Genomic DNA, 23,707 nt, shown 5'->3' with positions numbered 1-23,707 from the left:
AACGGTAATATAGCCAGGGACAATTATAAACATGTAAAACAAACAGAGGTGGTGTTTTCTAAACATGAGTCTAAGGGTTGACCATTGGCTCTGCATCATATGCATTCCAAAGGGCCCATACATGTGCTGTAAAGAGTAAATTTGCATATGTAGCAAACTTTTAAATATAGGTCATAATTACATGTAAAACTAACACTTCTCCTTTAAGGATGACTGGCCGAGAGCCAAACCTCCCCAGGAGCAGTTACCAGCTCCAGGGAGGATAGCTGTGGGAGCAGAGGGACCTGAAGTCAGGCCCAATTTTTGTTTGCTTATTCTAGCAAAGAACCTTCTTAGAAAAGTAAGAAAAAACTCTTTTTTTCATGCAAAACCTGTGGCATTATCCCCTGTAACCTTCCTGAGGGTGGGGAGTCACTGCCAAAACCTTTGCACCTCTGAGGAGCGTCACAAACCCTGGCATTTCTCAATGCATAACCAAGTTACACCTACACCCCCACTTCAAAATGCAATGGGATATTGCTGAAGAATAAATCCTCCTTCTTAGAAAGAGAGGCATGGAATGGAGCAGGGAAATGGAAGCATTTAGTCTTGTTCCTGCTGCAAATGCTTGAAATGCATAAGACAATTATCTACAGAGCATGACAAGGGTCTGACAAAACCTGGCAGATTTAATTAATGGCCTCTATTCAACTGTCAGAATCCAGTGGGTCTGCTGACAAGACAGAGTGATGACAGATCAACCTGCACTGACATCCTGTGTAGATGCCTTTAAAGTAGTAAAACATACATTTAAAAACTTACACTTAGGCATGTGCACAAAACTTGAAGTCTTTCACAGGTGCTCAGATTTGTGTCTCAATTACAAATTCCCTTCAGCGAGGCATGCAATTTAAATCCCTAAATCAAATCAAACATGACACAAAAATGATTAATTATTGAACAAAAACGTATCATCATGACCATCTGTGGATAAAAAGAAGAGGGGAGTTTCACCACCACAAATTAAGACCTGGAGTGAGCTTGGAGCTTTTTTAATTAGCCAGAGGAATAATGGATTTTGGAATCACTACAATGACTTAACATGGCTTTGGGTGCTGTTGTTTTGTTTTGCAGTGACAGAGACCTCTGCAGGAGGAAAATATGGAATCCCAGCCTAAGATGTCCCATAGCAGAGGTAATGTCTTTAATCTCATATGGAGCCAGGTGCTGAAATGCAGCACCTTTCACTGCAGGTGTGCCAACAGGGATCCCTGCTGGGGCTTCCCAAGGAGGAGCTCCCTTTGGTGAGGACCCTCTGTTTCCTGTGAGATACACACATGGCACCTACAGGGCAACGATTCCGGCTGAGCAGACCAAGCCCCGCCGTGCTGGGCTGACCCAGAGGGAGCAGCTGAGCTGCCCTGGGTGTGCTCCTGTCCTTGGGGCACAGTGGGGGCACCTGAGAGCAGCAGCTCTGAGCTGTCTGTACCCCCGCGGCATCCTCACTGCAGCTGCCTTCCTGCTTTGGAGGAGCTTCTTGTTCAGAGAAGGTTCCCTGAAAGATCTTTTCTTTGTAGGAGAAAATAAATGTACTCAGGCCAGCCTGGGGACCCCTCATTTTAGAGCACTCCCAGCAGCGGGCTGAGGGCACCACGCTGGGCATTCCCTCCCTGCTGGGGAGGTCTCCATGGCTTGCTCAGGGACAGGAACCACGCCTGACTTGCACCACAGCTGAGTACATAGCCAGTGGGAAAAGCACTCCTGGCAGCAAAGAGAGAAAGCAAGAAAGTGAAAAGTGACAGAAACAGGCCTTCAGGTTAACACTTGTCTCCATATCACCCCTGAGAGTGAATTCATATTCCCCCAGTCGATTCATTCCTGAGATCCTCAGGGTGAACTGGGTTTCCCTGTGCTCACACTGGCCCTGTGTGAGCACTGGTGCAGCTGCTGGCAGATTTTGGAGGCTCTGAACCTATGACCAAAAATAGGTGGGTCTGGTTTCCCAAGTCATCCTGTTCAGTGTTACACATGCCATGATGATGAAGCACTGCAAATCATGAGTCTGCTTGCATTCACTGATAAACCAGTCATGCAAAAGGTTCCTTGGAGTAGGAATTCAGCAGAAGGCATTTCACATCTGTCAGAAATAATTCAAGGGTGTGGAATGACTAATTGGGAACTGCATGAATAATCAGGACTTAATTTTCAGCAAGACAAAGCCATGAACTTTTGTCTGGCACACCAGTAGAGAATACGTTCCCTTCATTAAGGCCCATCTTCTGGGGACTGATGCTAGCAAAAATACAAGGAGGGATTTTTATGATGATCACAAAGTGTCCACTTTAAAAATGTAGCTCTTAAGTCTGGTTAAAGGATAGAACTATTTCAGAAGCAGTTGATGCTATGTAGACCTTAAAAATAAAGGATTAAACAAAAAATAAGGACATGAAATTTGAGAGTAGAATAAAAAAATGGACAATGAAATCAGCCTAAGCTGAGGTTTTTAATGTTAAGCAAGGACTCAGATCTTTCACTTGGCCAAGTCTAGAAATTTGCCAACCACTACTGGTTCCCACTCATGTGGAAATGAGGAGCTGGCTTTTCTTTTTTTTTTTTTTTTTTCCTAGACTGCAGAGCAAGCAACAATAGTTGTGCTGGTCTGAGGTTTTTATTTGCTGTGTAAGAACAACAATGAGAAAGGTGGAGAGGGGATAATTTTCCATCTGGCCTGTGCCAGCTTCAGAGTCCAGGCACCCTCCAGGGTCAGGTGCTGGGGCCCTCAGCTGGTTCCACCAGAGCTCCCAGGTGCTGCACCCCTGCACACAGAGCTGTCTGTCCCAGCAGCTCTGAGAGCTGTAAATACCTGGCAAATGTGATAGATGGCAGGGAAACCTTCAAAAGTGAGCACAGGCTGGGAGAAACCTCGTCAACCCTCGTCACAGGTTATAGAACAGACAAAAGCATGTCAAACAATGACATTGCAGGATTTCTGTGTGTACTGAGGTCCAGACATTGTCGCTATGGATAAAGTATTTCCAGTACATTTTTTCTTCATACAAATTGTAAAATACCTCCCAAAAGTACTGGTTAGGTGACAGGATCTGTTCTTTCAAGGACAGGGCTAAATCCATCATGACCACAACTTGCCAGCACCTCATATAGGTTGATCCCATGTGAATCACACAGTGAGTGGGAGCCCCGAGAGCTGAGTCCATGAACAAAGCATGTCTTGGAGCAGGGTGAGGAATGCAGAGGCGTGTGCTGGAAGGTGTGGCAGGTATGTGTGAGCTGTTAATGACCATGCTGAAGAAATCCTGGTGATGCAGAGGTGAAGGAGTCCAAGAACTGGAGGTGTCCAGAAGCCGTGCTGTAGGATCAGCTGAAGGATGGATCTGCATCCATAGCAGCTGAGGCAGGTTCCTGGCATGGAAATGCTGTTCAGCAGCAGCACTTCTGAATCTCCCACGCTAGCAGCAGGTATGGGCCTGCACTGGTGTTATCTTAATTTTCAAAGACTTTATCCTGCTTTTCAGAGTCATCCTATCTTTCATTTGAGACTTCACTGGATAGGGCACTCATGGCTACTACCACTGTCCTCTGAACCAGCCTCTCTGAGGGTGACCTCCTCCACTTACAAGTGAAGAAAGGCAGAAAAATTAGAGTTTAATGGATGGAACTCTGGATGGAGCATGGATAAACCCTAGAAGTTTAATAGATGAATAGTGGCAAAACCACTGACTAGCATTTGTAAAGCTGAAATGCAAAAAGCTGGAACAAAGTCTGCCTTGCTGGGGTAGTGACCTGTGGGCGTAAGTGATCTCTCCTAACACCTGACAGTTGTCCCACCAGGCTCCACATGCATCTCCTTCAGCCAAAGGAGGGATGGGGATCAGGCTGCTGGTCAACAGCAGGTCCTGGCCCTGTGTCCAACCAGCACAACATGGCCAGGCATGCCACCAACAAACATCCCCAGGAATTCCAGGCAGGACACATCTCATCTTGATTATTGGTATTTTTCTACCCTAAACACTTGGCTAGGTAATTTTTATTTGGTCTTTTAGATTTTTCTGTGTGGTAACTGAGGATATTTACTACGAGGCAGGGGTCTTGTTTCCTTTAGAGCAGCAGCCTCAGCTCCTGGAAGCAGGCAGCTTCAGTGGCTCTACTGACCTCAGGCCTTATTCTTTCACCTGTCTTGTCACCATCCTGTGTCTGCTGGTGCTGAGGGACTGAATACATGATGCCAATAGCCCTCCCCTCTGGGGAGGTGCAAAGGAAGCACCAGACGTTGATTTCTAGTTGTCTCTGTTTACATTTTGTACTGGAAATTCACTGATAGGCATTCAAGCATGAAATGCAGCGATTGTTTGGAAGGTGTCCAGAAAACCCTGACATTCTGGGAGTGACTTATCTTTCTGTGGTCTGTCTAGCAGAGAGGCAATGTGGTTCAATGAAATTTTTCTCCCCATAGTCTGAGGTGATGCTGTTACTTCAAGTCATAAGCAGTGAGATCTGAGGGCTGTGAAACCCTCCGAGCCAGGAGTGGCTCCTGTGTTAATACAGAACGATACAGAGTTTGTTTCTGACCCATTTCCATGCCACAGGATATTATAATTCTGTGCAGTTAAGTTGTGCTGAAGCCAGACATGGTTCAGGGCAGTGTGAGGCAGCTGGGTGCTCACTGCAGGAGGAGGAGGAGGCTGGTGGGGCAGGGCAGCTTGGGGCCCATCACCAGGCTTGGCTTTATCTCAGCTGTCACTGTGAACTCTTCAACCCCTGTGCTGAAGGGCTGAACATGTTCAACAGCTTCACATTTGTCCTCTCTTACACTGACTTTCTCTTCCAAAAATTCCGACTGCTAAGGGCCACGGCCAAGCTGGGAGCCCAGTGTCCCCTGGGAACTCCAGGTGGGAGCAGGCTCTCTCCATTCCCGGGGAACAGCAGGTGCCCTGTGTCCCCTGGGAGCCCCGGGCTCTGCAGGGCAGTGCTGGCACAGGTGGGCTCGGTGCTGCTGCAGGTGGGATCAGCTGCTGCACTCGGCAGACACTGAGTCTGTTTGCCCAAGGATTAAGCAAGGTGAGGCTCTGGGCTTGTCCATCCCCCACTGAGGGGGCCCAGTCCCTTTACCTTTCCCTGTCCCCGGGGTATGTACAGGCTGGTATTTAAAGGCCCTGGTCCCTCAGGAGGACAGCTCGGGCTGGCAGGACGTGCTGTGGCCACACTCCCCACTGAGCCCCGTGCCCTGCTGCTTTGGGCAGGCCCTGCTGGCGTCTGGTGTCTGCTCAGCTTTATTTTGAGGTATTTAAGCTTGGCAAAGTGGCTTTTTTTTGGATCCATATGAATAGATCAGGTGGTCACTTGTGTCAATATGTTTATTCACAGATCCTAGCTGCTTTCAGGGACCAGCCTTCTCTAAACATAATTAGGGCTATTTAAGTAGTTGCTCACAATTACCTCTCGGTTCACACAAAACACCATGAACTCCCTCACTGAGCAAAAAAACTCCAGGTGACACGAGGGTGAAAAGCAACAAGGATTTTGCTGTTGAGTGCCTCAGATATTTTTATGATCCTACTGTAAATGGATGTTTACTTCTGAAGAGCTGCCCACTATGTCTACCGTGCCATTATGTCAGTTTTCAGGCCAGCAGCTTTACCTGTCAGCCTGCCTTGCCCTGGACCATAGTAATTATGCTGGGGGTGTACACCGCAAAGCCTGATTTGGGGCTGGATGTGAATAGAAGCTTTTCAGCTTTTGTCCTTTTGCCTGCCCTAAAATATTTGATTTCTGGGATTCCACCGAGGCCGTCACACTGAGTGTGTCTGTGAGTGTTGGTGAGCAGAGCCTGGCCCCACAGCCGGCCCCAGCAGGCGCTGAACTATCGGGTTATCTGAAACACGAGTCTCATTTTCAGCACTGCACAATTTTCTCCACACTGATGTTATCTTTGCCATCGGCTACTGGCACGCAGCAGCTCACATATGCCATTAGCAGGTGGCAGAAGACATAAATGGAATTTTCTCTCGGAACATTTCTTCCATTCTTCCTCCCAGACTGATGAAGTGCAAGTTCAAGCTAAAGGCATGTAGTGACTACAGCCCGTTCCCAAACAGGGCCATGCAGAGCTAAAAGCAGGCTCCAGGAGAAACTCTCACATCTTTCAGTCTCACTACCATGGTGAGCTCGTCAGCACACTGCCCTTAGAACATGGGGAGTGCAGCTGTGTGTGGCACCCTCGTGGCAGCTCCTCAGCTCCTTTGGGATCAGCCAGCAGAGACATGGGCACAGTCCCTGTGGGAAGCTGGGGCACCTGCCCGTGCTCTCAGCAAGCTGCTGCAGCTTGGCAGGGTTCTGGGCCCTGGAAATGAACACAGAAACTTAAGGATCAGGCAAACAAATTGCCAGAAGAGACATGAATTCAGGAACACAACATGTGCACATTGTGTGGCCTCCAAAAGTAGGAGGCAGAAGCCTGAGGAGCTCCTCATCATCCCACATTTCTGCTGCTGTGAGCTCAAGCTGACCTGCCTTCCAGCAGAGCCACAGTCAGGAGAGCCTTGAAGCTGCTGCTGGAACCGTGTGCACTCCTGACTCACCATTCCCTTTTGGATCTCTTACACAGGATGTCTCTTTGGATGTCTTATACAGGAAAATAAATGGCTTTTTGAAGGGAATGCTGAACTAATGAAGCCTGCTGTGTGCACCTGGAAAGGTGCACAGGAGAGACACTTTTGTGCCAGCCATAGAAATCGTTTCCTTAGAAAAAAGTATTTTGCCTAAAGCCCATTAGAGATTGCAGCCCCCAATAACTCACCTGCTTTGGTCCAGGGTCAGAGCTGGAACTCTGCAGAGAGGGCACGGCCAGCCCCTGGTGTGAGCACTGGTGGCCACACAGGCAAAGGGTCTCTTGTACCAGGTGACCAGGGCAGAAGTAAAGAAAAGGAAGGAAGGAAAGCAGGGGTTGTAATAATTCTGTTGTACTGGGAAAAAGAAAAAAGAACTTGTCACCTGCCTAAGAAAGCAAATTCCACAGGACCCTAAATTTCCTACCTATCTCCATAGAACAGCTTCTGTCAAGTCCTGTCAATACCTCAGAGTTCTCCCATGTTCCTTTCTTTTAAAGTTCAAAGTCAAAAGGTGACTTTGAGGTGGCTGCATCCATTTGCCCTTTTTTTCCCTTGAAGCAAACAACCAGTAAAATTTCCTGGCGTATTTCTCTCCTTTCTGAAGCTGCTTTCCTCCATTGCCCTCCTCCATAAAGTCAGACCCCTTTTCACACATGGGTGAACCTAGAAAATCATTTAGAGTAGGAAGCACGTGAACCACTCAGGTAATTGTATATTCCAGGCCTTTTGAAAGGTCATCTATTTCTGGGTAATTTTTCCAGCTACTTTCTTGGTGAACTGAAGCTCACTGGCACCGAGTGGAGAACTGCAGCTTTACCTTCTCAGCATCACAAATTCCTAACAAACCAAAAAACTTTGCGATAATAAATAAGAAACTAAAATATTAATTTAAATGAACTGACAAGTGTTACAGCCACAAGATGGTCACATAATCCCAACTTCCATTCAAAACCAGAAAAAAACCCATCAAACAACATTAAAGAAAATTTATGTTCTTTAGTTATGCAATTTCAACTACAGAAGTAAATAAATTTGGTTTATACTAAGAATGAAGCACAGAGGGACTTCTCTAGATAAAATTTCTATTTTAGGAGAGATTTAAATTTCTTAAACTGGTCTTGTTTTCTGAAAAACAACCCAGAATGGAGAAGAGAACAATTACACTTAGGCTGTACATTCATTAAAGCAAAGGCTTTTTTTAAACTGCAAACCTGGCAATCAAGGCCCTGATTTGTCCTCCTGGGAATGCAAGACCAGTCAATAACAGTGCGGTCAGCTCCCAGTCCCAGATTCCTGACTGCTGCTCCAGACACTGCCCAGGTTCTGCCAAGTTTTCCTGTGCAGGGTTCTGTTCCCGGGGCTGCATTCCTGGGTTCTGACAAAAGCCACCACACAGCTCCAAACACGGCAGTGGTCACAGCCATATGTGCAGAGAGACATGCGAAGAGGCAGGAATAGCTGAAATTTTAATTAAGGAAAACATAAGTGACATATTTGTTTGAGAAAGTGATGGTTGTGCAGTGCAAGTGCATCGGTGCCAACCTCCGGAGCTGCAGCCAGCAGTGCAGTGCCTTTGCTGCAGGAGAGCAGGAGCCCAGCTCTGCCTCCACGCCTTATAATTCTATTTACTAGTTATTGCAATTTCTGCTTGGAATGCACTTCACTGGGGAAGCAGCAGAGCCCCATGGACATTTTACATGAAAGAAACATTAATGTGATTCTGTTAAAGAGAACAAAAGGCATTTTGTAGATTTCTGGATTTGCCCAAGTCCTGTATCTTTGTATTTCTGGATACTGCTGCAGAGTACAGGAGAGATGAGGAGCTGTGCCCTGGCCCCAGGCAGTCTGTGCCAAGGTCAGGGCCCGTGGCCCCAGTGCCCCTCAGCACCTCCCTGACCCTGCACTGAACCGCCCTCCCCGCCACACAACATTAATCCTGACTTATCCAGGAAAATGAACGATTTTCCAATGGCAGAATGGACTCAAATTGGTGATCTTGGCAGGCTCCAACCAGGTGAAAGTTGACCCTGTCACAGTCTGGTGAGCACAAAGGAGGGCATCAGCCATTCTTGTGACGTGTAACGGGGCCATAACGTGGCTCTGACCCCCTGGCACTGCCACAAAATCCCTACACCAACATCTTAAACCACTCTGGGCTGAGCTTGTCGTGTCAGATCTCTGCATGTTACTCATTCCAACACAGGCTCTAGGGCTAACCACAGTAGAGAGAAAAACAGCTGAGGACACAAAACACCAGAATAATTTTAAGCATTCACTACTAAAATACTTTATAGATTTAAAACCCTGTCAGCATTTAGACTAAAATCAAAAGCATCCCTGGTCTTAGGCTTTATTTTACATTTCATGCTGAGTTCAACAATAAATATTCCATCACAAGAACTTACTTTGAAAGTTCAGCAATTTTTAAGACTCCTCAAAGAGAGTTTAAAAGGACTCCCCAAAGCAAGGGGCCTTTCCCAGCAGCCAGAGTGTGCAGAGGGGCTGTGTGGAGCATGGACTGGCTGTGTCATCACAGAGCCTGCCTGTGGCAAGGGGGCTGTGGAAGGATGAATCCATGAATTAGCCAAGGTGGAGGTTTGATGTGCTGGCTGTTCTCACCTACTGAGGGCCCAGCCCAGCGTGGATCAGCCACAGCTCCTGTGGCTCTGGCAGAACTTCCCTGCCAGCCACAGACAGGGCAAGACTTACCCAAAGGCTTCCTGTGGCAACATCCAGCAGGACTGGAGCCTGTGTGGCTGCAGGGATGGGCTCTGCTGCCCAGGCACCCCCAGAGCCCCTGCCCCAATACACTGTGCATGGGAGAGGTGTCTGAGCTCAGCAGGTCTTAAAACACTTTATCGCCAGTTTTGCTTGTTAATTATTGTTATTGTTAATTTGGGTTGCTCCCCAAGCCCAGGGAGCAGCAGCACTTCACTTCCAGGTGAGGCACCAAGAGCAGACAGCCCCGTGGGTGGGACAGGGGCACGTTGGACACGGGCACTGCTGCAGAGGGGACACGGACACGTGGGATGTGGGCACTGCCAAGGGTGGGACACAGGCAGTGCTCCAGCTGTGGGCACATGGGATGTGGGGCCACTGCAGGTGAGTCATGGGCATGTGCCCATTGCTCCCCAGTAATTGTACTGACCTGCAGGACCAGAAGTTCTCATCCAGAATGCCAAAGAGCAAATCCCCACACTTTCCTGCAGTAGTTAAATCTTTTCTTTATTTATCAGATCAATACCCTTCAGAAATCCAAAGCCCAGGCTCTCCTCCTCCTCTGCAGAGTCCCTGTGATACCAGCAGCCCCCAGAACCAGTGACTCCTGTGCAGCACTCACCCCCCAGCACAGCCATGGCCCAGGGCTGGCAGAGCAGGCTCCAGGGCTGGACAGTGAGTGTGGGGAGTGTTGTCAGTCAGAAGGGTGACTGTACCTGTCTTAAACATTTGCTGACCTCCTGAAATGAGAGATAAAATGAAACTCATTAAACTATTCAAAGCAAGGACTAAAATAAAATTACTCCAGTGAGGAATACTTGCTTTTTAAAGAAATTAAAAGGTATTATCAGCTAAAGATAATATTATTATTATCTGCTGTCCCTTCCAGAACATGCTGCTGCTGACAAGACCTGAACATGTCGGCTGGTATCACCACTAACACCTGAGACAGCAAACAAGAGCTAATCCTTACACCCTTCTTGTGCTAATGACTGCAGGAGATAACTGGTGTCCCTGGCAAGTGTCCCATTTAATTCAATTAACTCCAGCCAAACCCTGTTGATTGCACTGGCAGTGTCAGGGAAAGCCAGAAGCCAGATCTGAAGTCAGATGGTAAAACCAAGGCAGCCTCCACCATCCCTCTGTGGCCCAGTCCCCTGCAGCCACAGGTAAGAACTGCCCTGGCATCCACAGCAGCTTCTACAAAAGGATGTGGAACAGCATAATTTTTTCCTGAAAATGCTCTTTTTTTTTTTTTTTCTGAGAAAACACAGGCAACTTATTTCACTGTATATGTTGCTTATTTGTTCTGAAATGCTGGGTTATGTGTTGGTTTAAGCAGCAGTTTCATAGTGTCCCCACCCCCTTCCACAGGTCCAAGCCAGCAGGAAGATCATGTTTCTCCTAACACAAGGCAGATGTCTCCCAGCTGATCTGGGGGCACAGAGAGCTGCTGGCCCCTCCAGGGGACCCTGACACTTGCAGAGATTGAGGTGTCTGAGGTAAGAACTGAAACATTCTGATAAACGGGAAAAATAAACTAACCATGGAAAACTAAGCTGCAAGGAACAATTGGTATATCCCCTCAGTTGATACAATTTCCAGGTTCTGTTTGATAGTAAAAAAATACTTTCCAAATATTTTCTTTTCCTTTTGAACATTCTTCAGCTGTGAGCTTCAACAGGCACTGATGTATCTGCCAACGCACATTATTCAGTTAAGAAGTTCTGAAATAGAAAGAGATATGCAGAGAAGTTTCCTTGGTGGCACTTTTGAAGGGTTAGTCTGGGATAGCAGGTAAAATCCTGAGAAGTCTGTACACTGCCAACATAAACAGAAAGTGTATTTGAAGACGGGAGATTATCCACTCCCTGTCATACCTACTCTGTTGTCAGTTCTTGGTAACACTTTCATTTGAAGGCCAGTCCAGAACAAATAACTCCCAGAGAAAGCTCTTCTTCTGGAAAATAAAGCCTTCAAACCCTCAAAAGGAGCTGTAAGGACTCATATGTGACCATCAGCTTGGACATGTCTCAGAAGCAGCATGAGCCAGTGGAGATTTCTGAAGCTTCACTGAGTTTCTTTGTGGAAAATTTGTTACAGCATTCCTCCAGGATAGCTGAGAGCACAACAGGGAAGCCCAAACAGTTAACATGTCACTGTGTTGCACCTGCAAATCCACTGGAGAACAACAATTCTCTGCAAATAAAATTCAGCTGCTCTATGTCAGCAACTGGCAAGAAAATCAGAAAGCCTGTGCTGTGGGTCCACTCATTAACATTAAATACATGTTTAAATAAGCTTCTACATCCTATGGATATTTTTTCCCATGCCGTGGCTGTGTTGAGCATTATCTTTTGCTGGGTGGGGTGTCAGCCAAGAGAAAATTGTGCCTCATGAGGGCTGGTGCCCATGTGAGCCATGTGTATTGTGGCAACAGTGGGACAGCAATAAAAAAAATGTATAGAAAGCCGGGGCCTATCAAAGCATTTCCAAAGGCTGCCCCAGTTTCCCTGCAGGGTGTCAGGTTCTGGGAAGCCACCACCCACACAAAGCAGCTGTAGAGCCACATCTAAAACTGCCTCACCTGTGCTACAGAAAGAGCTGACAATGGCATTAGCATGAAACTAAAATTAGAGGCTAATTGGGTTCTGTAGTCACTGAAATTGGTGACAGCTCAGCAATTAACATCCCTGAATTTTCCTGACTAAAATAAAGCTAAAATGTGCTCCCATTCATGCCTCTCCCTGCTCCACAAGCACACACTGTGGTAGCCCGGCACGCTCTGCACACAGGGGAGTGAGTTCTGGCACCTCTGCCAGGGCTTGTGGGGCTCCCAGCAGTTACTGGGGCAGGAATAGGTGTGGGAAGAGATTGTGAATCTGCAAATCAGCATCATTTCACAGAAATGGGATGTGATACTCTGTGCCAGGGCATGGGAATGTGAACGCACACAGGACAGCATCCAGCAGAAAGCAGAGAGGCAATGGTCCCTCCTGCAGGATGTCTGGCACTGATGCCAGAGCAGTGCTGCTGCTGCTGCTGCTGCTAGCAAAACAGGGAGATACCAACATTAAAAAAGTGAGGGGCTAAAAGCACCTGCTCAGGGTGTCAGAGTGGGACACAGGCACAGCCTCTATCAGGACTTCTTGTAAGTGAATCAGAACATCTGCTGTTAAAGTGGGCAATAACACCCACCAAAAGGCACATGAACCTTTCCCTGGGCCTCCCTGGGCTGCATCACACATTTGGGGCAGAGAAAAACACATTTTATTTGACTGTACATGTTATTTTCAAGTTGAGGGGGTTGTCCTCCAAGATCCATAATGAGAGACCAAATGCACTGCCATTACAGCTGCAAGCAGCAATTGCTCTGCCTCTGCTCAGACAATCTGCTGCAGGTTTGCTGTGCAGGCTATGGCCACGTGCAGCCTCCTTCAGGCTTCGTGTGCTGTGTGTGCCCATCTGGCTGTGGAATGCTCACCTGCCCTGTGCTCACCTGCAATTTGTACAAGAGTTCTACGGTCTCATTTTTAGTTCATTGTTCTGTACAACATTTGGAGTTATTGATCCATAAAAGCATCTTATGGTGGTACATTTGGAAAAGCCATGGCATGCTTCTACCTCCACTCACAGCTGAAGTCTCTGACTGCTGACACACCTGAGCTTCCAAAGCCAGCCCCTTTCTGTCCCTTTCTTCAGCACCTGGCTTGATTTTGCTGTGGCTGGCAATTTTATCTGCACTCTCTAGCCCAGATGTTGCTGTGGCTCTTGATGAGAATCTCCCAGTTCTGCTGTGAACCCATGAGGCAAGGAGGAGGCATGGTGCAAGGCCTGTTCCTCACCTGAGCTGATGAAGAAAGACCAGGCCATGGCTGGGCCCTGCTGCTCCTGCCTGCAGACTCTGCCATCACAGCTCACTGCAGTCGCTCCACTCTCCTCTTCCCTTCTTCCTACTCTTGCTGCAGGCACAAAATGTTCCCGGGCTCCCACAGCCATGCCTGGGGCATGCCAAGTCCATATGCTGCTGTCCCTTTCACACACATTTCCAAAGGGAAAAAAAATTCCCTTCTTGGAGATTCACTTCTCTGGGCATAGTTCATCAAGCAGAAAAAACAAACCTGGCCAAGATGGCCACAAAACCATGTCATTGTTTAGAAAGGCTTCACTTGACACACAAAGATATCAAATGTATTATTTTCAGGTAAAGTAATATAAGCAGTTTTATTTTCAGTGCATTGTGCCTAACCTCTTCTTAAGTAAATCATTTTTGTTCTCATTTAGTTTAAAGGTCTTGGTGTGCTAGGAAGAAAAAATGTCTGCATGTGTATTATATATATTATACTACAGATATTATATACCTCTTCATTATACTACAGACATCCATTCCTTCCACCATTTATATCAGTATTGCAGGCTACAATCAGAGCACTCTTGGCTTTATTTTAAAACTCACCCCCACAGATTATGAGCAAAGGCGTTTCTGCATTAGGAGTCCACAGCTGATGGCTGTCCTCGGCTGTCCCAGGCAGTGGACCCTGCTGGAGATGCTGCTCCGTGCTGGCATTTGAGGGACCCTGATGTTCCATGGTCACTGTCTGTGGGCTCAGGGGCTGCAGTCCCTCTCTGTGGCTCTGGGCCATCAGCCCCATGCCCCACTCTGCAGGTGCAGAGTGCAGGGCTCTGTCCCCACGAGCATCGTCACAGGAACTGGGGCTTCACTTACAGCTGCCTGCAAAATATAGACTGTGAACAGCACGGATTTTCAGTGCCAGATCTTTTCTTGACTGATGCTCCCAGCTGATGGTAAGTTCATATTTCAAGGTAACATCACATTCATCAGTGTCAGAAACAATTGCTGCCTTAAGAATCAACAAAACCCCTTCATTAAGTCTCCCCTGAAGAATCCCCACATGCAGGAATAATGTCTGACAGCTCTCGGGGATGCCAAGGTACAAGCAGCATCAAGACCCATGTGTGGGTGACAGCTCAGACCTGGGGCTGGGAATGTCCTCCTGAGCAGCAGTAATTGCAGCTCATGTCACAACATTCCTGATAACAGCAGCTGAAGATCCCTGTTTCAAAATGACTGAATGGATGAATTATAGCCAAAGCTGAACCCTTGTACTCATCACTGCAGCAGCCTCATGGGGCTCATTCCCCTCCCTGTCCCCTAATGTATCTGAATTATCCTCCCAAATACCTATTTTTCTACCAAGAATATGCACATCTTTTCAAAGGCAAAGCGGAAATCCCTGCAAGCATTTCTGGTGCTGCTCCCAGTCAGAAATAACCGTAATCTGATCCACAAGAGAACTGCATTTCTGTTGCTGAATTCCTTTGTACAAGTATCTTTGCTTTGAAAGACTTTGGCAGCAGTGAGGCACAGGCTAATTTTACTTATAAGGTGTGAATCAAAGAAGATCTGCAAGTTTCTGAGTCACAGAAAGGAAGCGTCTGTGGCCTTTCCCCACTTCTGTCAGGAGAAAATGTCACGGTTCATCTATTTTAGATGCGACTTCAGACCGCTCACTGCGCCCTGCAGATCCCCAGCTCCCACCACCCTCACGCTCTCCCCAGGCAACCAGGACAATTCCAGTCTTCTCTTGGACCTGGGGAACCCCCAGCCTTACTCAAACCTGCTGCTGCTAATGGGATGCATCACCACGGGCTGCCATGCGAGAGAGTTGAATAAATTATTGATTTGGCAGAATTCAGCCAACACTTTGTGGGAAAAAGGGATGACCAAGGAAAGGGTGAGCTGTTTCCCACATCACTGAAATCCCTGAGAAGCTGAGGACCCAAGCTACAAACACTGCAGCAGCAAAATTCCAGGGTCTGCACTGTGCCTACAGCCTGACTCTGCCAGCACAGAAACAAGGGATGATAATCAACCAACTCCTGTGCCCTGTGCTGCCATGAGAGCTCCCACTCGAGGCCAGGCTGCCTGTCCTGAGTGTGGGGACAGCTCTGCTGCACTGGCTGTGGTAGCTCCAAGGGGAGCATACATGTGTTCAGCTCCACTTCCTCCAGTCCCAAAGGTTTCATGGCCTCTGAGATGCTGCTGAGGCCACGTTGAGCCAGCAGCTCAACCACCAGGGTCACTAAATGGCCAAATCCAACCATGGGAGTTCATGCTGCCCAAGGCATGAAGTGGGACAGCCCGTGGCACAGTACCTGGCAGCAAGGGCTCTCTGTGTGGCTCCCAGGGGGATGTGTGCTCCTCTCACATTTTAACCTCTTTATCTGCTGCTCGTGACACTCCTGACCTCCTCCAGGCCTACAGGGATATGCTAAGGACATGGCATCCCACTGTCACCACCTGCTGCTCTCCAACCCCAACAGGTCACTTTGCTGTCCTGTGCTCAACTGGGGGACATCTTCTGCCTTAAAGCAGGTCCTCAGGGTTTACAGACAGCAGGCATGGTATCAAAACTGCACAGCAGTACCAGCAGGAGTGGAGGGTCCTGCACCTTCCAGCTGTCTGTGGGATCTGCCTGTGGAATACATGGGTGAATTCTCCCATAAAAGTCAGTACTGGGCATGCTTATCTGGCTTGATTATTTCCATTCACTGCCACGTTCAGCCTGATCCAGCACAGCTCCACGGCTCCACAGCCACTGTCACACCAAATTCTTCCCTGATAGTCTGTGGAGATGTGTATTTGTCATCTGCAATCTATTCCTTGACTTCTGGCATGTATTTTCAGTGCTTTCTCTTGAAAGCTTTTTCAGATTTCCCTGGGCTTCTCCCTAATCTGTGAGCAAAGCCTCACACAGTTTAATTGTTGACAGCTGCGCCAGGAGAAGTATTTATTTTTTTACATTGCTCTTGCTGCAGCACACGAGCTACTACACAAAGGGCTGCCTGGCTGTGTGATGCACCAAAATGTAGAAAGCAGGTCGTGTCTTCTGAGGGAGAGGTTTGGGGGGTTTAACTGTTGGTGATGTTTTCCAGAGCTAATTTCAGCTCCTCACATGAAAATGCTGACAAATACAAGGCAGCTGAGCAAACAGCTGAAAAGCTTGGAGTACTGGGTTGGATAAAAGTGAATCTCCCTTCCATTCCTAGAGTTTGCATTTTGATTTCACAGTAAAGAAAAATCCAGTTAAAAGGGAAAAAAGAAACTCAATTCTGATTTTTTTTTTCCCAAGCAAAAGATGGGAAATGCAGGGGACTAGATTGATCTTCCTTTTCTGCCAGGCTGAACTCAAATCTGAAACATCTGTTCACATAACTTGAGACAAGCTCTCCAAGTCACATAATGTAAGCTCAGACTCTTCCTGCCATCAGTGCAGAATTATCAGTTAAGCTTTTTGTGGAAGCTTAAGAACCCAGACACTTTTCATGTTCCCTGCAAGCACTGAATAACCATGGGTTCTCACTATCAGCAAATCACTTGAAAAGAAAAATTAGCACCTTTTCCTATATTCGAAATCCTAAAATCTGTTTTTTTCTAGAACGACACTGTACACATTATCCTTCAGGAGTTACTCAAACTAGGCAGTTCCAGCTGTATAAACCAGTATCTCCCCCAGCACAGCAGGATTAACTCAGGTGATTGCAATGATCAAGGACAGAGGAAAATATTCATTTTTCAATATAGAATCACAGACTGGTTTGTGTTGGAAGAGACAAAAAACCATCTTGTCCACCAACCCCACCATCAGCAGGGTCACCTTCCACTAGACCCCAAGCCCTGTCCAACCTGGCCTTGAGCATTTCCAGGGATGGGCAGCCACAGCCACCCTGGATAACCTGGTCCACTATTCAGCTACAGTCTGCAAGGCAAAGAGCAGGATTTTAGCTGAAAGTATTAAGAATTTGCTTGCAGAACTTGCACACAGGCCTGGGTTCAGGGCTCACATCCCTCACTGCATCCCCAAGTTTGGCAGAAGAGGACCCACGGCTCGTTCAGAGCTCCATTCTGATCTAAATGCCTTTTAAAAAGGCATTTATAGTAAAGTGTATAAAAGTGTATAAAAGTGTATAGGTGTCAGAAACAGAGCACTGGCAGATCACACTACAGAACTGTGCACTATCCTGACCCTGCTCCTGCCCCTGCAGCCCTCCAAGAACTCTCTGTATTCAACATGTTTTGGAGCAGGAACCTCATCCTGTCAGAGAAACAGACTGGAAATCAAGGTTTGTTTCAGACTCTGATTCCAATTCTCTGTGTGTGTACAAGTCACTTTGTTTCCCTGCTGTTTTCCCCAGCCCCACACGACATGAGGTACAAGTGGGGACTGTCCCCAGCTACAGACCTGTCCCAGTCAGGGCACTGGATTGGGAGTGAGGGGCTCTGGAGGCCACAGGGGAAAGGAAAAAAAAGAAAAAAGAAAAAAGACAAAAAAGACAAAAAGAAGCAAGAAAGACAAAAAAAAAAAATACAAAAAAGACAAAAAAAAAAAAAAAAAAAAAAAAAAAAAAAAAAAAAAGACAAAAAATACAAAGAAGACAAAAAAAAAAAAAAAAAAAAAAAAAAAAAAAAAAAAGACAAATAATACAAAGAAGAAAAGAGCGTGTAGCTCACCGTTTGCAGTGTGTTTCCCGTGCAGAGAAATGCCATCCCGGCGGTTTCTGCCTTCTCCCCGCACAGCGGTAGATGGAGCCCTCCCTCCCTGCTCCGGGCAGCGCGGGGATGCCGCAGGACCAGGGAGCAGCTGCATTTCCCTGCCAGGACCTGCCGGCGCCGCTGCGGGGGACAAACCTGGGGGGTCACACAGGAGGGACCGCGGGCCCACAGCTCCTGCCCGACTCATGAAATTTGCTGAAACTTGTGACTAACAAAAGTATTCGACTAATCTCAGTATTGCCTTTTCTTCCATTGAGGCATTGTGTTTATCCAGCTGTGAGATGCACGTTTGTCCAGAGGGATATTATGAGAGACAGTATTGAAAGCTTTACTGAAATCTCAAAAGATTACATCAAGTGGCTCCCCTTGATCAGCTAGGTGGGTTACTTTGTCATAAAAGGAAATCAGGTTTGATAAGCAGGACTTTCCTCTCATAAAGCTGTGCTGGCTTAGACTGCTCTCTCTTTTTTCTGAATTTTTTTGAGGTTGGTTTAAAAATGCACCATGCACATCCTGCTTCATTCTGCTGCACATCCAAGTGCAGACTTGACTGTAAATAAGAGCAATCCATGCTGCCAGGGAAGGCTATCCTCAAAGCTGGTGTACAACCTGTTGTTCTCTGGAAACATGTACTGCTAGACAAGCAATACATAAACCCACAATTTGTCTTGTTTTAGATTCTTTGAAGAAGACCATGTTATGCAGGTAGGAAAACTGAGAATATTGCAGAGTTACATGAGATGCTGCAGATTATATTTGCCAGCAAGGTAACTCAATATACATCTATTCTGGCACTCAATAATTAAAGACAGGCCCCCAGCAGTGAATTGCAGGATGATTTGCTCGCAGCAGCAGCTCTCCACACTAGAGAGGGGCCAGAACTTTCAGTGGGGCACTCACAACCACACACCTCATCTGCACAGTCCAGCTTCAGAATGTGGGTGGGCAGTGGTTTTAGCAGTATTGATTTTTCATTTCTCCAAACAGAAATTAACAGAAGAAGGGAGATTAGAGCCCCATCCCTGACAACAGGGAGTTTCTACTGATTAGCCTAGAAGTGACCAACTTTCTGAATTCAAGGCCTTACACTGCCTCTGATCCTGCCCCTGATCCTGGCTGTATATAATGTTCAGTTCACACAGGATCAAGCCCCAGCCCTAACTGACTAAGAATCTGGGTAAGGACTTTGGCCTTTGATCTTTACAAAGCAGAAGCTAACAGCTGACAAATAAAATACTCCAGAGCAGTGAAAATTAAACAGTCCTGCAGTCACAAGTGTTGGCATATGAAAAGCTGCCACTAAGCTAATAATGGAATTGTCTACCACAGCAGAGAGGGAGGTCCCAGCATCCCAGAGCAGCCACACATCTGGAGACTGGGAACACAGCCATCACCAACCTATGTTTAAGTAGCACATTCTTGCTACTTTCCTGCCAGCTGCTCATCTCCTCCCACCACAGACCAAGGGCAGAGGCCGACAAGCAGTAATATGGCACTGGGGACAAACTGGAGCAGCTACAAGCACAAAGGAGGGTCCCTGAGCAGAACCCTGCCCATCTGTGTACACCTGCTTTATTCACTTCACAAATTATGGGCAGCTGGTTCCTTTGTCACACACCTGCATTTTTACACTCAGGACAGCAGCCACTTCCACTGGTTCCTTCAGGTGTCTGTGAGGAGTGTAAAGCACTGGGGGTGACCATTCCTGCTCACTCCAGCCTGGCCCTGGTACCATTTTCCTGTGTGCAGCAGAGCCACCCTGCTTAGGAATGGGAGGACAATCAGAGCCAGGAACTGGACGATGAACCAAACATGCAGATATCACTCACAAACAAAGACAGAGAACAATTTCCAGACAGGTGGGTATGGAACTTGCACAAGGCATTCACCCATTAATGAATGACAGAGAAAACAAAATCAGGACAGTGGATGCAGCCAGACAGCAAACAGGCTCCTCACCAGCAGCTGCCTGCAGAGGAGAGCCCAGGCAGGGAGGGGAAGACCAAGGCATGGAATGTGCCACAGGAGCCAGCAGCAAGAACAGAGATGTATGACACAGCTGGGAGGAGGAGCACACTCACAGGAAACATCCCTCACCACATGCACAGCGCTCCTGGATGTGCCAGATGAGGCTGATTCTCAGCACTCCCCTCAGTGTCCTCCCCTCTGTAGCACAGAGAGCTGACAAGAGATAGCAAGTGCTAAAGAGCAGAGGGGAGATAAGGCACTAAAGAGAAGAGGGACATAAAATGCTGGAGAGGAGATATGCACGAGTGTCCAAACACAGGAACAAGCTTGAGTGCAAAGAATGGGGAGCTTTAGCACTGAATCACTGCTTCTCTTCCTGAAGTACCTGCCTCATACTTGAAAAGACTTTCAAGGCACCAAGCTGTAGAAAGCTGTATCACTGCTGAGCTGGATAGCACAGGGCAAACCAAGTGGAAACAGAGCAACCATGCCTCTTAAGGATCCACCATTCTGTACAAGAGCAGTTCATGCTGGCTAAGGGCATCTGGGAGAAGATCCTGCTCCCAAGGAAGCCAAAGGAAAGGAAATTCCAAGAAGTTTCTTGGCAGTGTGGTTCTGTACCCATGACATCCACTGCACGGGGTATTTGTTGGCTCAAGAGATGTACCCTCAGTGTTGACAATGACTACAGCATGGTTAATTAGGCCATCTTCCCTCTTGGACAATAAAAGAGACCCAAGAATCTCAGATTCACCAAAGCAGATTTTTTCCTGCTCAGAGGGATGGTGCTGCACCTATTGGTTTTCCCAGCAAATATAGCTGCTGTCTTGCCTGTGTGCAAGGCCTCCAGCAGCAGAATTCAGCTAACAATTTCATCCCTTCAGAGACTTCATTATTGGGACTGCATCATCTGCCTGCAGAGTAAGGCTTTCACATCATGGCTCATTGGAACATGAGTTTCCAAAAGCCCAGAGCTGCCTCAGGTGAGCTTGTTGTTGGCCTTTTGATAATGTTCCTTGGAGCTTGCCAGAGCAGGAGTTTGACTCCTGGAGCATGGACTAAAGGGGACACACCTGGGATGGACATCTTCAGGACTGGCCAGGTTCTTCCACCCATCAGGAGGAAGGGATGGCTTTTTCCTTGCTCAGGCTATGGATTACTGTGGCCAGGAATAACAGGGAACACCTCTGGACATGTTCTTTCCTCAGAACAGGGTGCTGATCATGGCCAAAATAAAGATTTTGGCAGCAACAATGGCATCCTGGCCTTCTCTACCAGTGGCTCGTGCATTTCTTCTCTCTTTGGTCCCTCTATGTTCTCCTCTTCTGCTGCCAGCCTGGTCCCCTGCCATGTCTCAAGCAGTTGACCACACAGCAAACTGTGAAGGGCAGAGACAGGAGGAAGGAGCACTGGGAGGCTCCTGCACTCTTACTCCCTTCATCCATTTCTGGGAAGGTGACACTGGACCGTGCACAGCAATGGTGTTAATACCACACAGGGCAGCAGCTCATGAATTGAAATAGCAGCAACACTGACAGTACTCACCAGTCTCAGAAAAGAAAGCTGATGTGGAACTGGCTTGTTCATCTTTTCCATGAGAGGAAACATTTCAGCCTCTGTTGTCAGCACAAGCATTTTCTGCTCCCATCACGCTGTGCCACTCGCCCTACTCCATGTTGGGACCACATAAAATAATAATAAATAAATAAAGAATGGCAGAGTGTTACTTTTGCCTTCCACAGGCTCAAAATGCAACAAAACCCAACCCTCTGTTGTGCTTTGCAGGCTCCAAAGCATTCAGCTTCCCAGTTTATCGTGTCACAGCCCATGGATGTATCAGCCTTCTAAGTAAATCAAGCTGGTCACCCAAACCCAGCTGCTGTAGGGACCACAGGACAAGTCCAGGGCCAGGAGCCCTTGGGCCAGTGGTGGCCACCAGCTGCCAGCCACCCTGCCTCAGCCAGACAAAAATCTTCCATTTTCAATCCAAATACATAACAACTGAATAAAGATGCAAGGAAGAAGAAGGGCAACCAGCACTGTCTTCAGCTCCCATTTTTCAATTACTTTTCTGCTTTATGGCCCTTAACACAAGAGGAAAAATAGAGAAGAGCTGCAGAAAGCAATCAATCTCCCAGCTTTTCATGCATTCACACCAAAGCAGAGCTTGGATCAGGAAGTGCTGGAAAACACATCCAAAGCTTTATGAAGAATTGCTTTTACAGGACACAGGTTGTTTTGGAAACCACAAGCAAAAGGCACTGAAGTGTAACAAGTTTTTGAAAGGTCAGCAGAAAATTCCTATGGCATTTTAGACACAATAAAAACTTATTACTTCAAAATGTTTATCAGGAATACCATAAAGAAGCCTTACCAGAAATCACAAGTGAATCCTAGGGACTTTGATCTAAGCTGGAATCAGGCTACTCAAATCTTGCTGCAGAAAGGTTCACAGCCCTGAAATCAACAGAAAGGACACAGCAATAAAGTACATGTAAGAATACGACATAATGGGTCTTATTTGCCCTAAATTTGATTTAGTAAAACCAGGATAAGGTAGGATGTTAGCCTTGGCTTCCATGGTTCTGAGCTGTCCCTCAGATAGTATTTGTAGTAGAAGAGCTGTACTCTAAAATTAGACAATGAATTAGCTAGATGTTTTAAGGATCAAATTCTTTGTATACTTCTCACTAAAAGCTGACACAAACAGTCTTCTCTTCAGTGACTGCACAGTTAGATTTTGAGGCATTGTGTACTTGGATGGGGCCAAATTGCTACAACTCACCTCTTTATTCAAGTGAAGGTGTTCTGGGAAATAGCAGTAGCAGCAACGAGCCATCCCTGGGGCCCCAAACGGTACACAAACACACAAACTCTAGTTCACTCTAACATACCAGCCATTCCAGATTTCCTTCTAACCTACATTATACAGGTGGAGGTTTCATCAGCTGTAATTTCACTTCATGCAGAAGGTGATTGTCTCTCAGGCATGCAGCACCAGCCTGCACAAAGGCTCAGCAGCCCCTGGGCCGAGAGAGGGCTCCAGTCCTGGGGTGTCACAGCTATCAGGTATTTGTGTGCATGAATGAGATATACAGTTGTCCCAAATCTGGTATTTGTATCTGCACCTTGGAAATATAAAATCGAAAGTTTTTTATAAAAACTTTGCCATCAAAACATGAAAGCAAAAGAATATATGTGCAGAAATCTAATTTCAAATGACAACCAATGCATGTTTTGTTTATGGCTATCAGTTATCTACATAGGCCTTGAAAAACACTCAGAATAAATGAGGGATGTTCCATGGTTTTCCTTTTCACCCAAAGACAGCCTAAAGTGGCAGCTTTGGTCATTTGCTTTCCAGAGTTTCTCAGGTTTTGATGTAAGGAGACAAAAGACATCTATGACTGATCCCTGCCTCTTTGCCTCTCTGTACTTCATCCCTCCCTCCACCAAGTGCTTTTTTTACCTTTTCTCATGACTGACTACCTGCTATGCCAGTCCTGGTTTTCCTCCCAGATGGCAAAGATCCATCTCCTGGCTGCACTCACTTGCAGGGAGCAGCACTGAAACAAGTGACATGAGACTGAACTTCACTATAACCACAAAGGGACCTCATCCACTGAAAAGCGTGGGGCCAAGCTTGCAGGATACACTGCTTGCAGAAGTCTCAAACTCGGGGTAAAACAGAGCACCAATTTTAGGTGTGTATATTGGGGTAGATGGAGGCCACTCATCCCACTGTTAGAGGCACATGAACACAGAAAAGCAGCGTTAGACCCAGCATTAGTAACTGATCATTGCCATGATGGCAGACATTTATCCTGTAGCACCAGATATT

At 47.0% G+C, this 23,707-nt stretch overlaps 2 long non-coding RNA genes across 5 annotated transcripts in view; one reads left to right on the top strand and one right to left on the bottom strand.

Moving 5' to 3' along the window:
• The window catches only part of LOC310913536, an 18,694-nt gene extending 7,820 nt beyond the window's left edge, over nucleotides 1-10,874 (top strand). For both annotated transcript variants that reach the window (XR_014590830.1, XR_014590831.1), the window contains exons 3-4: nucleotides 1,114-1,174; nucleotides 10,698-10,874. This is a non-coding gene — a long non-coding RNA (uncharacterized lncRNA). The remainder of the gene's footprint in view (nucleotides 1-1,113; nucleotides 1,175-10,697) is intronic.
• On the bottom strand, nucleotides 9,743-23,707 carry LOC310913537. 3 transcript variants are annotated; one of them, XR_014590832.1, is made up of 5 exons: nucleotides 23,481-23,707; nucleotides 22,241-22,323; nucleotides 21,412-21,535; nucleotides 10,869-11,050; nucleotides 9,743-10,063 (listed from the first exon to the last, which is right to left on the bottom strand). It is a non-coding gene; the product is annotated as an uncharacterized lncRNA (long non-coding RNA). The 3 variants fall into 3 exon arrangements; XR_014590833.1 differs by having other exon boundaries at nucleotides 21,412-21,532; XR_014590834.1 differs by lacking the exons at nucleotides 9,743-10,063; nucleotides 10,869-11,050 and adding an exon at nucleotides 13,483-14,055 and having other exon boundaries at nucleotides 21,412-21,532.

The sequence above is a fragment of the Zosterops lateralis genome (assembly GCF_965231275.1).
Source record: "Zosterops lateralis genome assembly, chromosome: 10".
In the NCBI taxonomy this organism is placed as follows: domain Eukaryota; kingdom Metazoa; phylum Chordata; class Aves; order Passeriformes; family Zosteropidae; genus Zosterops; species Zosterops lateralis.
The sequence above is the reverse complement of the archived record's forward strand: the minus strand, read 5'-3'. Positions and strand labels throughout refer to the sequence as shown.